This window comes from Scyliorhinus torazame, chromosome 14 (genome assembly GCF_047496885.1).
Source record: "Scyliorhinus torazame isolate Kashiwa2021f chromosome 14, sScyTor2.1, whole genome shotgun sequence".
NCBI lineage: Eukaryota > Metazoa > Chordata > Chondrichthyes > Carcharhiniformes > Scyliorhinidae > Scyliorhinus > Scyliorhinus torazame.
Genome location: NC_092720.1, coordinates 96,887,258 through 96,902,656, shown reverse-complemented (window position 1 = coordinate 96,902,656; position 15,399 = coordinate 96,887,258).

Below are 15,399 nucleotides of genomic sequence, written 5' to 3'. Positions count from 1 at the left end.
AACATGTATTTACAGTGAGTTATGTACATTGTGGTTCAGGCATTAATTTGCGAGAAAACATGTTTCTTTTAGTTTTGTTCCCTTCTGCCTGTCTCCCGTGTTCTTCTTTGGTGCATTCGTCCACCTATCCCCCCCTTTCTTTCTCTTCCTGGTTCTGTGACTTGCTGTATGTCACCCCCCCACCCACCCTGTCCCCCTATGCCCCCCTCCCTACATTATTGGTTGCTGGCGATGAACAGGTCTTGAAACAAGTTGGCAAACGGCTTCTAAGTACTGTGGAAACCTTCTTCCGACCCACGGATAGCGAACTTTATCTTCTCCAGCCTGACAAATTCCGCCAGCTCGGACAACTAGTCTGCAGATTTGGGTGGTGCTGCCGGTCGACAGTCGAGCAGGAATCTCCAGGCGGGTGTTCAGGGAGGCAAAAGCGACGACGCCGGCCTCCCTCCCCATGAAGAGCTCTGGCTGTTCTGATACCCCGAAGACCACCACTAGTGGGCACAGCCCTTATTCCCACAACCCTGGACATGGCCTCAAAGAAGAGTTTCAAATACACAACAAGACTGGGGCACGCCCAGAACATGTGGGTGTGGTTGGTCGGGCCTCCCTGGCACCGTTCGCATTTGTACTCCACCTCCAGGAAGAACCCACTCATTTGAGATCTCGTTAGTGCGCCCAGCACACCTCCTTTAGATGTATTAGGCTCAGCCCTGCGCATGTGGAGGTCAAGTCTGCCCTGTGCATTGCTTCAATCCTGAGTCCTCCACATATCTCCCTGCCTAGATCTTCCTCCCACATTTTCTTTGTCTCGTCTAGGAGTGAACTCTTCTAACAGTTGTCCATACATGTCTGCGCAGTTCCACTCCCCTAGGTCGCCGCATTCAGTAGTCTTTCTAACAGTGAGTGTTCTGGTATCTGGGGGTACATCGCCGTTTCCTTGCGGAGGACGTTTTTGACCTGTATGTACCTCAGGTCATCCCTTCTCAGGAGCTGAAACCTCTCCGTGAGTTCCCCTAGGGTCGTCTATATCGTCGTGTACATGTCCCTGACATTCAGTGTCCCCTCGTCCTGTCTCCACCGCCACCTGTCTCCTTTTCATTTCATTTCATTTCACCTCTTGAAGGAGGCCATTGTTGTGTGAGTGAACCTGTGATTATTGCAGATGGGGGCTATGGTGGACATTTCAGTTAGTCCAAAATGCTCTCATTTGATTCCACATGCGGAGCGCGGCTACTGCCACTGGGCTTTTCGAGTTAACTTCTCAACTTTTCAAAAGGCCTTGGGGATGTAGATTGGGAGGGATCTGATGAGGACGAGGAACCTGGGCAGCATGTTCATCTTGATCATCTGCACTCTCCCTGCCAGGGAGAGAGGGAGTCAGCCCAACCTCTGCAGGTCCTTTTTAACTTCCTTCAGACTAGTCAGGTTCCATTTGTGGACCCGTGTCCAGTCATGGGCAATTTGGATCTCCAGGTAGCAGAATTTGGTCTGGGCCTGTTTGAACGGCAGCCCTGTGGGTTCAAAGGAAGGTTTCACTCTTACCCTGATTAAACTTTTACCCTGAGAAGACTCCAAACTCTTTCAGGAGTTTCATTATTCCTTCATTCTAGCCAGGGGGTTCGAGATGTAGAGGAGAAGGTCATCTGCATGGAGTGAAACTCTGCTCTCTGTCTCTCCTTTGGATCCCTTTCCACCCCTTCATCGCTCTAAGGGCGATCGTCGTTGGCTCGATCGCCAGGACAAACAGCAGACGGGACAGTGGGCATCCCTGCCTTGTGCCTCTGTGCAGTCGGAAGTATCCAGGGCTGGTGTTGTTTGTACGTATGCTCACCAAGGGAGCACTGTGCAGTAGTCCCACCCAGGGGGTGAACCCTGGCCCAAACTCAAATTGTTTCAGTACCTCCATTCGACCCTGTCAGAGGACTTTTCTGTGTCCAGGATCACTTCTGGTGTTCTCCCTCGGATGGGGTCATGATCACGTTAAGCAGGTGTCTGATGTTCAATGTCAGCTGCCTGCCCTTGACAAAGCCTGTCTGATCTTCCGCCACGACATCTGGTATGCAGCCCTCCAGCCGCCTTACCAGGGCCTTCGCCAGGATCTTAGTGTCGTTGTTAAGGAGTAAGATGGGTCTGTAGGATCCACACTCCACCAAGTCTTTTTCCTTTTTACGGGATCAACGATATTGAGGTCTGAGCCATCGTTGGCGGCTGGGTACCCCTTGCTAGTGAGTCTGCGATCATTTCCCACTGGTGCAGGGCACTGCTGGCGCAAATGTTTTATAGACGTCCACTGGGAGCCCATCCAGCCCCGGCCCCAACCCCTTCCCCACCAGCATGGAATTACTGCTCTCCATGACTTCTCTCAGTACTAATGGTGCTTCCAGGTCCCATCCCCTATCTCCCCGCCAAGACCGGCATGTCCAGTCTGTTGAGGAACTGCTTCATCTGTGAGTCCCCCTCCGAGCGAGGCATGGTAGCACCAAGGGTAAACCATACTTACATTGTGGATGCGCCTGTGCTCTCCTTGGTTTCCCTTTGTCTGGGGTGTTATGGGCCAGAGTTTAGAGAACCCCAAAGTGTATCATGGAGTTCACCTGACCCACAACTTTTAATAGATTGTGGTATGGGGAGCACACGGCCCACTCTACAGGTGTGGCACAGCAGAAATGGAAAAGTATTTTTTAAAGCAAAACAATGTTTATTCTATGAACTCAAGTTGACCTTCTTAAAACATACAGTGAACATCTTAGCAACCATTAATTCAAATACAACCCCCAAAGAATACAACACTAAGTAATTTGTGAAGCTTTCCTTTTAACATCCATAAGACTTTTTAAAAAATATATCTTTTATTAAAGTTTTCAAACAGAATTTTTCCACTTTACAAATCAACATAAAAATAGCACAATAACTGATAAATAACATTATTTAAATAAAATAGTGAACTAACAAAGTAACAAAAAATAGTGCCCCCCCCCCCCCCCCCCCGGGCTGCTACTGACGATCTATTTTCCCTTAACGTTCCGCGAGATAGTCAAGGAACGGTTGCCACCGCCTGGAGAACCCCTGAGCCGATCCTCTCAGCACAAATTTCATTCGTTCTAGTTTTATGAACCCTGCCATGTCGTTTATCCAGGCCTCCACGCCGGGGGGTTTCGCTTCCTTCCACATGAGTAAGATCCTTCGCCGGGCTATCAGGGACGCAAGACCAGAATATCGGCCTCTTTCGCCTCCTGCACTCCCGGCTTTTCCGCTACCCCAAATATAGCTAACCCCCAGCCTGGCTTGACCCGGACCTTCACCACCTTTGAGATCACCTTTGCCACTTCCCTCCAGTACTCATCCAGTGCCGGACACGACCAGAACATGGGCGTGTGGTTCGCCGGGCTTCCCAAGCATCTGCCGCACTTGTCCTCCACTCCGAAGAACCTGCTCAGTCTTGCTCCCGTCATATGTGCTCTGTGTAGAACCTTAAATTGTATCAGGCTAAGCCTGGCACATGAAGACGAGGAATTTACCCTACTTAGGGCATCAGCCCACAGACCCTCCTCAATCTCCTCTTCCAGCTCTTCTTCCCATTTTCCCTTCAGCTCCTCTACCATCGCCTCCCCCTCGTCTCTCATCTCCTGATATATTTCGGACACTTTGCCCTCCCCGACCCATACCCCGGAAATCACTCTATCTTGGATCCCCTGTGTCGGGAGCAGCGGAAATTCACTCACCTGTTGCCTCGTAAATGCCCTCACTTGCATGTATCTAAAATTGTTCCCCGGGGGCAACTCATACTTTTCCTCCAGTGCTCCCAGGCTCGCAAACGTCCCGTCTATAAACAAGTCTCTCAGTTTCCTAATTCCTGCCCATTGCCAGCTCTGGAACCCTCCGCCATCTTTCCTGGGACAAACCTATGGTTGTTCCTGATCGGGGACCACACCGAGGCACCCGTCACCCCCCTGTGTCGCCTCCACTGCCCCAGATCCTTAACGTTGCCACCACCACTGGGTTTGTGGTATACCTTTTCGGGGAAAGCAGCAGCGGCGCCGTCACCAGTGCCTTTAGGCTCGTTCCTTTACAGGACGCGATCTCCAGCCTCTTCCACGCCGCCCCCTCTCCCTCCCTCATCCACTTACAAACCATCGCCACATTGGCGGCCCAATAGTTGTTGTCCAGGCTCGGCAACGCCAGTCCCCCTCTGTCCCTGCTAGGCTGCAGGAACCCCCTCCTTACCCTCGGTGTCTTCCCTGCCCACACAAAACTCATAACGCTCCTGTCTATTTTCTTGAAAAAGGCCTTCGTGATCAGAATGGGGAGGCATTGAAACACGAAAAGAAACCTCGGGAGAACCATCATTTTTGCCGCCTGCACTCTGCCCGCCAATGAGAGCGGCAGCATATCCCACCTCTTGAATTCCTCCTCCATCTGCTCCACCAGCCGCATCAGATTAAGTTTGTGTAGATTTCCCCAGCTCCTAGCTACCTGGATCCCCAAATATCGGAAGCTCCTTTTCACTCTCCTTAACGGCAGGGCGTCTATTCCTCTTCCCTGGTCCCCAGGGTATATTACAAAAAGCTCACTGTTCCCCATATTTAGCCTGTATCCCGAAAAATCTCCAAACTCCCTCAATATCTGCATAACCTCTGTCATCCCCTCTACAGGATCCGCAACATACAGCAGTAGGTCATCTGCGTAGAGTGACACTCGATGTTCCTTTCCCCCTCTAACCACCTCTATTCCTTAGAGTCTCTCAACGCTATGGCCAGTGGTTCAATTGCCAACGCGAACGTAGTTCCTGTTTCATCCCTAACTCCCCCAATCTCCCTCGCCGCTATCCTCTTGCGAAGTTGGTGGGCCAGCAGCCGGCTCGCCTTTTCCCCATATTCATATCTCATCCCCTGTGCCTTCCTCCACTGTGCCTCTGCCTTTCCCGTGGTTAGCAGGTCAAACTCCGTCTGAAGTCTTTGCCTCTCTCTATATAGTCCTTCGTCCGGGGCCTCCGCATATCTTTTATCCACCCTCAAAATCTCCCCCACTAATCTCTTCCTTTCTTTGCTCTCTTTTTTCTCCTTGTGAGCTCTAATGGAGATCAACTCTCCCCTAACCACCGCCTTCAGCGCTTCCCATACTACCCCCACCTGGACCTCACCATCGTCATTGGCCTCCAGGTACCTCTCAATACATCCTTGCACCCTTCCACAGACCCCCTCATCCGCCAATAGTCCCACATCCAGTCACCAGAGTGGGCGCTGCTCCCTCTCCTCTCCTAATTCCAGATCCACCCAGTGCGGGGCATGGTCTGAAACGGCTACGGCCGAGTACTCCGTTCCTGCCACCTTCGGGATCAGTGCCCTACTCAAAACCAAGAAATCTATCCGGGAGTATACCTTGTGGACATGGGAGAAAAAGGAGAACTCTTTGGCCAACGGCATAGTAAATCTCCACGGCTCCACTCCCCCCATTTGCTCCATGAACCCCCTAAGCACCTTGGCCGCTGCCAGCCTTCTTCCAGTCCTGGATCTAGACCGATCTAGCCCTGGATTCAGCACAGTATTGAAATCCCCCCCCCCCATTACCAGGCTTCCCACCTCCAGGTCCGGGATACGTCCCAGCATCCACTTCATAAATCCCGCGTCATCCCGGTTCGGGGCATATACATTTACCAGCACAACCTCCTTTCCCTGCAATCACCATCAGGTATCTACCCCCGTTATCCACCACTATATTCCTAGCCTCGAACGACACCCATTTCCCCACCAATATCGCCACCCCCCTATTTTTCGCGTCCAACTCTGAGTGGAACACCTGTCCCACCCATCCTTTCCTTAACCTAACCTGATCCGCCACCTTCAGATGCGTCTCCTGAAGCATGACTACATCCGCCTTCAGTCTTTTTAAGTGCACGAACACTCGGGTCCTCTTAATCGGCCCATTCAGGCCTCTCACATTCCACGTGATCAGCCGGATTGGGGGACGGCCCCCCCCCCCCCCCCCCCCCGCCGACTAGCCTTCCCCTATTCTAGGCCAGCCCCCCGTCTGGGTCCCGCGCAACCACCCATCCCCCAGGCAGCGCCTTCCCGTCCTGACCACCTCTTCTCTTGCCAGTTCCCCCTTGCTCTCAGCAGCAGCAACCCAGTTAGTCTCCACCCACCCCCCGCTAGATCCCCATCTAGCATGGTTACTCCCCCCATGATGCTTCCGAAAGTTAGCTAACTCTAACTGACCCAGGCTTCCCCCGTTCTCTCCTTGACCCCCCTGTGCGTGGTACTCTCTTCCTTCCTGCGCCTATCTTCCACCCATCATCCCCATAGCACGGGAAAAACCCCGCGGTTTCCTATCAGCCCCGCCCCCTCTGGCGCAGCTCCCTCATTCCCCATCCCCCCTCTCAGCCCCTTTTTCCACCGGCGCCCACATTTCTCCGTGTCCCCCCATCAAGAGGAGAAAAATTCCCCGTCTATCGTTTCAATACTATAAACCTCCCATTCCCCAATTTACACTTCGGTACAACAACCCCGTTGTCTCCCCCCAACATCAGTCTCTCAGTTCTAGTCCACTTTCTCTTCTTGGATGAAGGTCCATGCCTCATCCGTCGTTTCGAAGTAGTAGTGCTTGCCCTGGTGCGTGACCCACAATCGCGCCGGCTGCAGCATCCCAAATTTTATTTTCTTCCTGTGAAGCACGGCCTTGGCCCGATTAAAGCTCGCCCTCCTTCTCGCCACCTCCGCGCTCCAGTCCTGATACACTCGTATCACCGCATTCTCCCACCCGCTACTCCGTACATTCTTGGCCCAGCTCAAGACAGCCTCTCTGTCCGTGAAGCGGTGAAATCTCACCACTATCACCCTTGGTAATTCTCCCGCCTTTGGTCTTCTCACAAGGACCCGGTGAGCCCCTTCCACCTCCAGGGGGCCCGAGGGGGCCTCAGCTCCCATTAACGTATGGAGCATCGTGCTCACAGAAGCCCCAACTTCAGTTCCCTCCGTTCCTTCGGGGAGACCTAGAATCCGGAGGTTCTTCCTCCTCGAGCTGTTCTCCAGGGCTTCAAGCCTTTTGATACATCTCTTATGTAGTGCCTCGTGCGTCTCTGTTTTTACCACAAGGCCCTGTATCTCATCCTCGTTTCCGGCTGCCTTTGCCTTCACCCCACGGAGCTCTATCGCCTGGGCCTTTTGTGTTTCCTTCAGCCCATCGATTGCCAATAACATCGGCGCCAGCACCTCCTTCTTTAGTTCCTCCACACACCGTCGGAGGAATTCCTGCTGGTCCGGGCCCCATGTCGTCTGGGCTCCACCCGCCGCCATCTTGCTTCTTCCTTCCCTTCTCTGCCGCTGCTCCAAAGGATCCTTCACAATCTGGCCACTGCCACTGGTCTTTTCCATACACACCCGGGGGGGGGGGGGGGGGGACACCTTCCTTCGTCACCCCACACTGGGTTTGGTCTGAAAAAATTTCCGTATCCCGAAAAGAGCCCAAACGTCCGTTAGAACGGGAGCTGCCGAAACGTGCGGCTTAGCAGTGCAACCGGAAGTCAACATCCATAAGACTTAAAACACCTTTTACCAGAAGCACATCAGGTTAACGTCACTACTGTTATTAGTTTTAAACCACCAGGATCGATTTACAGTCTTTAGATTACAGAGAGAGATTCATACACCTTCTGGCTGTGACTATCCAGCTCTGAAAACCAAACTAAAACACACCCTGCAGCGATCAGCCTAAAACAAAAGTGAAAAGCTGACAGACAGCCCAGTTCCACCCACAGTCTGACATCACTGATAAACACCCATTTCTAAAAGGTACATTTCTTAAACATCCATTTCTTAAAGGTACTCTCACATGACACCTCCCCCCAAGAAAAAAAAATAAAACATCAACTTCAAGATGGTTTCATTTTTGATCTTTTCACTATCCTTTAAGAAATGCACACAGTAAATATACTTTTTTGTTTAAAAAAACAGCACAACAGGTATAATAATATAGTCCTTTTTTGTTTTTTGTTCTTCTTCCTCCAACTGGAATCCTTCTCGATTGACACCTCTTTGAACAAGATGGTCTCTGCACGATCAAGCCATTTCTCTACGCCTCGGCATTTCTCTTTAAAGTCAGATACTTTAGTTCAATCCGATCACAGAGTCCCTTATAATTCTCAAACACAGGAGCATTGGTTATTACAGCTTTCAGGCAGTCAAATGCCTGTTGAAAGTCCGCTGTCCACTGAGATTTTTGACGTTTCTTCAGCAAGTCCTTCAGTGGAGCAATCACGCTACAAAACTTTTGCACAAATGTTCGATGAAATCCACTAATGCCAAGAAATTGCATTATTTCCCTTCGTGTTGAGGGTATCGGAACCTCCTCAAGGAAAGTGACTTGGGCTTTTCCAAATTCAGTTTTGGCTAGCTTTATTACCAAACCCGCCTCCTGAAGTCGATCGAATAACTCCATCAGATGTTTTGTATGTTCTTTCCATGTCTGGCTGAAAATTACCAGATCGTCGCTGTATACCGCACAATTGGGTAATCCTGAAAGAACTTTGTTAGTTAACCATTGAAATGTGGGTGGGGCGTTTTTCATGCCAAATGAATGAAAATGAAAATTGCTTATTGTCACGAGTAGGCTTCAATGAAGTTACTGTGAAAAGCCCCTAGTCGCCACATTCCGGCGCCTGTTCAGGGAGGCTGGTACGGGAATCGAACCGTGCTGCTGGCCTGCCTTGGTCTACTTTAAAAGCCAGTGATTTAGCCCAGTGAGCTAAACCAGCCCCTAGAGAGCTAAACGAGCCCCTGGCATAACTTTGAATTGGTATATACCATCTGGAGTCACAAAAGCTGAAATCTCCTTCGCCCTTTCAGATAAAGGTAGCTGCCAGTAACCTTTAAGTAAATCCAGTTTGGAAATCAAAGCTGATTGTCCCACTTTCTCAATGCAATCCTCAAACGTGGGATAGGATAAGTGTCCGTTCTTGTAACTGCATTAACCTTTCTATAGTGCACACAATCAACCGTTGGGTACCGTCTGGTTAAGGTACAATCACCATGGGTGAGCTCCATTGGCTGCAACCCGCTTCAATTATGCCATTTTTAAGCATACTCTCTTTGTTAACCTGTGCCAATTTTAAAGGGTTAAGTCTATATGGATCTTGTTTGATTGGAACAGCCTTTCCCACATCTACATCATGTATAGCCATTTTAGTACTTCCCAATTTATCTCCACAAACTTGCCCATGTGATATCAATAACTCTTTCAGGTCAGTTTGTTTTTCCTCTGGAAGGTAACTCAACAATTTATCCCAATTTTTAAGAACATCCTCGTTTTCTAATTTAATTTGAGGTATGTCAAATTCACAGTCATTTGGATTTGGTTCGTCACTTTGAGTTAGAATCATTAAAACCTCCTCCTTTTTCTCTCCTTCCCTTTCAAAATACCTTTTAAGCATATTCACATGACACACTAGGTGAGTCTTCCTTCTATCTGGTGTTTTTATCACATAATTCACCTCACTGAATTTCCTTTCAATCTGATAAGGTCCACAAAACCTTGCTTTTAAAGGTTCACCTACCACTGGTAACAACACTAAAACTTTATCTCCACTGGCAAAACTACAAACTTTGGATTTCTTGTCCGCGACCCGTTTCATCACATTTTGTGCAACTTTCAAATGTTGTCTAGCCAATTCACCTGCTCTATTTAATAGTTCCCTAAAATTTGACATGTAATGCAATAATGTAAGTTCCGGCTGCTCACTCACCAATATCTCCTTAATCAATTTAAGTGGTCCTCTTACCTCATGGCCAAAAATTAATTCAGAAGGATTGAATTTGGTTGACTCATTAGGTGCATCCCTAATTGCAAACAGTACGAATGGAATTCCTTTATCCCAATCCTCTGGATAATCATGACAAAAGCCCTCAACATTGTCTTTAATGTCTAATGCCACCGTTCTAACACTCCCTGCGATTCTGGATGGTACGCAGTTGATTTAAATTGTTTCATTCCTAAGTTATCCATAACTTCTTTGAATAACCATGAGATAAAATTTGATCCTTGATCCGATTGTATTTCTGTGGGTAGTCCATATCGAGTAAAGAATTGAAGTAACTCCTCCACAATCTTTTTAGCTGTAGTATTACGTACTGGAATGGCCTCGGGAAACCTAGTAGACACATCCATTATAGTCAAAAGATACTAATTCCCACTTTTCATTTTAGGAAGCGGTCCTACGCAATCAATAAGGACCCTTGTAAAAGATTCCTCAATTGCTGGAATGGGTATTAAGGGCGCTGGCTTTATTGCTGCTTGAGGTTTCCCTATCACTTGACATGTGTGACATGATTGACAAAATTTAACTACATCTTTATGTAGTTCCGGCCAATAAAAATGTTTCTGGATTTTAGCTTGGGTTTTCCTTATTCCCAAATGACCTCCCACTGGTACCTCATGTGCAACTCGCAACACCTCCTTTCTATGCCCTACCAGCAATACTACTTGATGAACTTCTGCCCACTTTTCATCCGCCTGCATATGTAAAGGTCTCCATATTCTCATCAAGACATTACTTTTACGGTAATAACACTGGTATGCACTCAGATTCCTCTTTCGTGTATGCTATCTGATACATCTGTTTTATTTCTACATCTTTCTGTTCTAACTCCGCCGGTTTTCCTGAACTAAAAATATCCGCCTCTTCCTCCACCTGTTCTTGTTCTTTTTCAAACGTCTCATCAAAAATCGTTTCTGATAATTGCACTTCAACTTCATCTTCACTCTTTGATTTCTCCTCTTGTCTTAACCTGTGACATTGCGACCTTGTTACTACACAATCCGGAAAAATCCCAGGATATTCGTCCTTCAACACTTCAGTTGTCTGATTTTCCACTGGCTTATCAACCACAGTAGGCATCACTCCCACCTGCGATCCAGCTATATCATTACCCAAGATAAACTGTATTCCTGGACAAGTATGTTTCTCTATTACTCCTACTACCACTTCACCACTCTTAACTGGACTTTCCAACTTTACCTTATATAATGGAACACTTCCTCTCACCCTGAATTCCACATATTACCACCTTTTCTGGCAACATTCTTCCCAAACTACATAACTCCTCATCTCTTACCATTAAAGATTGACTAGTTCCTGTATCTCTTAAAATTGTGACTTCTTTACCTGCTCCTCCTGATACGCATGAGTAAACCGTACCCACACAAGTAAATTCTTTAACGAGATCTGGCACCTTTTTATCAATCACTTCTGAAAATCGCTTATTGTCACAAGTAGGCTTCAAATGAAGTTACTGTGAAAAGCCCCTAGTCGCCACATTCCGGCGCCTGTTCGGGGAGGCTGTTACGGGAATTCAACCGTGCTGCTGGCCTGCTTTGGTCTGCTTTCAAAGCCAGCGATTTAGCCTTGTGCTAACCAGCCTCTACTTGATCTTCTTGATCAGGCTGTACAATCTTTTGCCCCTCCTTCGCTTCACTTGGGCTTTCCTTTGCCACTTTAACAAACCCCACTGTCTTATCCTGTTTTACCACATCAGCCTTCCCAGTGCTTTTCTTCAACCACCAACACTGTGACTTTACATGGCCTAGTTTATTACAGTGAAGACATTTGAAACTTTTCATTTCTTTTCCACCCTCGTAGATTTCTTTTTAAATCTGAGGTACACTCTCTTTATTATCTCCCATTAGATCATCTTTATCTTTACCACTTGAGTATTTCTCATGTCCCCAGTTTCTATCCCTCTCAGGCTGAAACTGATGTCGGAAACCAAGCTTTGATTTGTGAACTAATTCATATTCATCTGCCATTTCTGCTGCTAACCTTGCAGTTTTAACCCTCTGCTCTTCCACATGAGTTCTCACTATATCAGGAATTGAATTTTTAAGCTCCTCCAAAAGTATAATTTCTCTGGGAGCTTCATTCATTTGGTCTATTTTCAAAGCCCTTATCCACCTATCAACATTATTCTGTTTGATCCTTTCAAACTCCATGTATGTTTGATCAAATTATTTCCTTAAATTTCTAAACCTTTGTCTGTAGGGTTCAGGCACTTGTTCATATGAACCAAAGATGGATTTTTTCACCTCCTCATACGTCCCAGATACCTTCTCCGGTAGTGATGCAAACACTTCACTAGCCCTACCTATCAGCTTTGTTTGAATCAGTAATACCCACATGTCCTGTGGCCATTTCATTTGTTTAGCTACTGTCTCAAATGAAATGAAAAAGGCTTCTACTTCCTTCTCATCAAACCTTGGCAATGCTTGGACATATTTAAATAGATCCCCAACGAGCCTTCGAATTTGACGCTCTTTCTCACTATCCTCATCACTATCATCCAACTGTACATTTCCCTTTACGTCTGCCAATTTTAAATGACTGTCATGTCTCATGGCCATTTTCTCAAGTTCAAACTCTCTCTCTTTATCTTTTTCCCTGATCTGTATCTCCCTTTCTCTTTCTTTTTGTTATGCTAGGGCTATTCTTTATTTTCTCCTTTCTTCTCTCTCCTTTTCTTTTTCCTCTCTCTCTCTTGCTTTTTCCTCTCTATCTCTTTCTCTTTCGTTTTCCGCTCTCTCTCTTTCTTTTTCCTCTCTTTCGTATTCAAGCTGCTTTAATTCTTTCTCATGTTCCATTTGTTTAATTTGGAACTGAATTTTTGCCATTCCCAATGAGTCAAACTGCACCTCAGGCAACTTAAAATGCTTAGCCACCGCCATAATTACCTCAGCTTTTCGCATTTTGTCAGTTAATGTTCACTGCAATATTTTTGCCCAATCTAACAGTGCTTTTAGTCTCTGTCCGTAAGGTACTGCGTGTGACCGTCTCCACCCCCAAAAACCTCAGAGCCTCTGAAAGAGCCATTGTCCACAACACACTCCCCACTTAAACTAAAATACCACACCTGAAAAGCAACCACAATATGCTCACCCCTCACTGTCTTTATGTTTACTAAGCTAATCCAATAGATGGACTTTTTTCCCGGACGAGCCCCCAATTTGTTATGGGCCAGGGTTTAGAGAACCCCAAAGTGTATCATGGAGTTCACCTGACCCATAACTTTTAATGGATTGTGGTATGGGGAGCACACGGCCCACTCTACAGGTATGGTACAGCAGAAATGGAAAAGTATTTTTTAAAGCAAAACAATTTTTATTCTATGAACTCAAGTTAACCTTTTTAAAACATACAGTGAACATCTTAGCAACCATCAATTCAAATATAACCCCCAAAGAATACAACACTAAGCAATCCTTAAGCTGTCCTTTTTAACATCCATAAGATTAAAAAAAACATTTAAACGGAAGCACATCAGGTTAAAGTCACTACTGAAAGCAGTTATTAGTTTAAAATCACCAAAGGATCGATTTACAGTCTTTAGATTACAGAGAGAGAGACTCATACACCTTCTGGATGTGACTGCAGGTACCCAGCTCTGAAAATGAAACTAAAATACACCCTGCAGTAAACAGCCTAAAATGAAAGTAAAAAGCTGACAGACAGCCCAGCTCCACCCACAGTCTGACATCACTGATAAACACCCATTTCTAAAAGGTACATTTCTTGAACACCCAGTTCTTAAAGGTACTCTCACATGACAGGGGGCCATCCAAGATGGGTGCTGTCGCCATGTTCACCATGTGTATTGGCCCTTGCACTGCAGGGTTTTCTTTGTTTGGGGGCCATCCAAGATGGCCGTTCAGGTGTACTTGTTTCTGTTGTTGCCATGTGTGCCCTGTTGCAGCCAGTCTTCTACCCACCCCCCGGAGTGATCTTTACCTTCCCCGAACCACGGTGTTCCTTCCCCCACTCCTCCTTCTCCATACCCATTTCTGCACCTCACCGCTCTCATCCTCTCCTTCCTGGCACTCCTAGCAGATAGAAACCGAGACAGTTCTGTCCCGCGCATTTGTCCTTGTTTTTAAAGTTTATGTTCAGTGTTGTTCCTGCTGCCTTCACAGCCTGTGCCTACGCCCAGATTTGTTTGTGAGGGTGGGAATTATATCTACTGTAGCTACAGGTCAATTATTACAAAAAACCTTTGGGAAGAGGATTATTTTCGGTACCAATTTATGATGGAGCATTGGCAAGGTATAGCTCTCTTATTTTCCAAGTCTGCAGTGGTAACTGTTGCTGCTTTGTGCCTTTCACGATCCCAGGGCATCATTCCTATGAGGAAATGATGGAGGTGTGGTACAAATTGTCAGTGTAATCTGAACATTGGCAAAGTTTGTATGTCACAGAATGTTTCCATTGCAAATTGACTGCTGCCTTACACAATTAGTTTGTCTATTGTAAAGTATTTTGAATGTTTACGGTACATGTTCATATCCAGCAGGGACACAATTGCACTGTAACTGAACATCTTGGTTCGCTAACATCTTAATAGAAGAGTTGTTTGCATAAAGCCACAACAAAACCCAGGTGCATTTTCTTCTATAGAAGAGTCCACGACCCAGTTATTCAAATAGCCATTTATCGAAAATACCATCTTCAATATGACAATTTCATGGAAATTTGCAGTGGATTCACCAAAATAGGTTTATAAACCAATATTGAACCTCACACGTGTGCTCATATTGCGATTGTAAAAAATCTTGGACACCAAGATCACATCAGGAGGAGGTGGTGGTTTAGTGTTATTGCCACTTGACTAGCAATCCAGAGAAACAGGGAACCACTCTGAGGACCTGGGTTCAAATCCCACCAAGGTAGATGGTGGAATTTGAATTCAATAAAACCATTGTCGCTTGTCATAAAAACCCATCTGGTTCACTAATGTCCTTTGGAGAAGGAAACTTGTTGTCCTTTCCTGGTCTACATATGATTTCAGACCCACAGCAATGTGGTTGACTCTTAACTTTGATAGAAGTGAAAAGCCACTCAGCTGTATCAAACTGCTGCAAAGGTGTGAAACCAGATGCACCATCTTAGGATTGACCCAGGCACGGAAATGACAACAGCATATCGAGTTCTCTCGACTCTGCAAAGTCTGGAGCATTGTGCCAAAATTGGGTGAGCTGTTTCACAGACCAGTCAAGCTAAGATATACATAATCAAGCCTGACGTAGTCATATTCATGGAATCATACCGCCCAGTCCCAGACACTGTCATCACCATCAGATGTGGTGGGCGGTACAGTGGTACTCAGTTGGGAAGGAGATGCCCTGGGAGTCCTCAACATAGCTTCTGGACCCCATGAAGTCTCATGGCACCATTTAAAAAAAACCTAATTTTCAGGATGTGGGCATCGCTGGTTAGGCCACCATTTATTGCCCATCCCTCGTTGCCCTTCAGAAGGTGGTGGTGAGCTGCCTTCTTGAACCATTGCAGTCGCTGAGATGTAGGTTCATCCACAGTGCTGTTAGGAAGGGAGTTCCAGGATTTTAACCCAGTGACAGTAGAGGAAC